The sequence below is a fragment of the Haliotis rubra genome, unplaced genomic scaffold, assembly GCF_003918875.1.
Source record: "Haliotis rubra isolate DU_JTF1 unplaced genomic scaffold, ASM391887v1 Scf42, whole genome shotgun sequence".
Classification (NCBI taxonomy): domain Eukaryota; kingdom Metazoa; phylum Mollusca; class Gastropoda; order Lepetellida; family Haliotidae; genus Haliotis; species Haliotis rubra.
Genome location: NW_025767102.1, coordinates 1,947,049 through 1,949,465, shown reverse-complemented (window position 1 = coordinate 1,949,465; position 2,417 = coordinate 1,947,049). Strand labels below are relative to the sequence as shown.

Below are 2,417 nucleotides of genomic sequence, written 5' to 3'. Positions count from 1 at the left end.
ATGATAAAAAATAACGGTCTACATCCACATATAAGGAGTGATGTAGCGATCTCAACGCTGACAAACACAACAGACATATATCAGAGAGAACAGATTGTTTGTGTGGCCAGCCTACTGAAGATGCACGTCATTATTTCTTTGTATGTCCCAGATTTGATGCTGTAAGAATAAATAAATTTTATGATACCAATGGCTTTTCATTAGAAACAATCTTATACGGAACGTCTTCCATGGACCCACAAATTCAATCACATATCTTAAAATCAGTCCATCTATTTATAATTGAAACTAGGTGCTTTAACTGAGCAAGTCATACACTAAAACCTATAATTCCCAAAGCTATACTACTATGGATCCCGACTGCAGATGCCATGAATGTATACAACCATCATGATTTTAATTTTCCGACTACATGTCATACCATCTACTTTCATTTTAGATATCATCTTTTCTTGTCATGATACTGTTTCATATATCTTTGTATATTGGAGCGTTCTTCATATAAGTTCTTTTGAGCTTGTTGACCAATCCAGTTCATGAAAATTGTGTCTTTGCTTTTTCATGAAATAAATATGTTTAAACCATATAAGGAGTGATACAACTTGTAATGTCTAGGATGCTCTTCCATAAAACTAATATCTTCACACATCTGTTTTAATTTATGACAGTACGATCGCCTTAGCACGAAGACGGTACTCTAATCACCAGTATTCCCGTTGCCTGCCTGTGCAGATCCATTGTATTGTACTGTTATGTAGGCAATACATAGACGTTCAGTTCATGATCACTTATGTCACTCGACTTGGCACACTGTATGGTTACCGACTCATTCATAAAAGATCCCATATCTATTACGCACTGGCGTTCGACTCAACTTGAACTTGAACTTGACAAAGGTTTGTTGAATTATCTGAATCTCACTAACTCACAACTATTATGGCTCCGATCCAGACATGTTTGAATTGATTATGTTAATAACGACGGACAGAAATTGACCTCCCCCCAAAAGCTCATCTGTGTCATTGCCATATGTTATGCTGTGGACAGATTCAGGAAAAGTGCTTAATCACGAGTTGATTATTTCATACACGTTGTTTGTTGAATATATGGTAAGCTTGGCAGACAAGGTCGTATAGATTGGGTCTGTTACTGGCGCCATCTTTAGAAATACCAAGGGCTGTCTTCCAACAACCGTGTAAAGGGCAGTCACGATGATAGTCATATTTACATGCGTCACTCGTGAACTTGACATGTTTCAATTCCAAATGCTTTTATAACAAATGGACAGATTGAAATTGCTTTCAGAAAAGTGTTTGAATATTTCTTCCTGCATTAAACGTAGGGTTTCAATAGACCTTTTGTCGTGTATAGACCACCTGTAAATACTTCTATTATGCAAGCATATTTTTCCGGCTACCTGATTGGTCTAGAGGCGGTCACGTGGCCGTCGACAGAAAAGCATACTGACTCCAACCCAGGTCCGACCAAAAGTCATATTGACCTGAGTTACTATGACGTCAAACTATGACGTCATTCACGTCAAGCTATGACGTCATTCTATTGTTTACATGTCACAGTATTGTTGACATAACGTTATTGGCTTGTAGTGAAAATATAATTACTTTTTTGGACTAAATGGACATGTTTTGGATTTTAGAAGCTTTTTTTCGGTAATTATATAATAAAACAATTATAGACTGGCAAATTCGGTCCATAAAAACGCGGGTCCATAAACACCTCATCACCAGTCTATAATTGTATAGAATGTCTTGCATGAAGGTGCATATAGTAAAAAGATTCCCGATTCATAACAGTTGTTAGACGTAGATACGTGTCTACATAGGAGTTAGCACCATCTACGAGAACTGCAATGTAATTTATTGTAATGTATTTATAACTATTGGTCATCACCCAAGCCATTGTGGTCATTCTACGTTCAAACCTTCGAACGGTCCAGTGGAAAGACCGTGGTACAATTCCCTGAAATATTGGGTTTTGGTTCCCTTAATGTTTATTGGTAAAATATTCCTGACATAAAATGTATTTGGCAGCGGTGGGATTCGAACCCACGCCCCCGAAGAGACTGGTGCCTTAAACCAGCGCCTTAGACCGCTCGGCCACGCTACCGCTGTTTTTTATGGAAAAACCTTCAGAGCAGCAATGTAGGTAAAGATAAGCCCAGCATGTTATCTGACAGAGCTAAAAATAGATTTGCTTTAGCACAAGGCACCGCCAACCGTGTTCATAATCTTCCCTTGCTGCCAGTTGCGGTGTGTTCGGTATTGATTCTTGAAAATACCACCTTACCAGCGTATTGACACTAAGCAGGGGAAATTGGTTTGGTTTTACGCCGCTTTTAGCAATATTCCTATCATATCACGGAGAAATCATACCAGCAATGGGATTAACAAATGGTA

General features: G+C 38.4%; 1 non-coding gene across 1 annotated transcript; it reads right to left on the bottom strand.

Moving 5' to 3' along the window:
- Positions 1-2,045: 2,045 nt before the first annotated feature.
- Positions 2,046-2,127, bottom strand: Trnal-aag. Its single transcript has one exon. It is a non-coding gene; the product is annotated as a tRNA-Leu (tRNA).
- Positions 2,128-2,417: the final 290 nt, after the last annotated feature.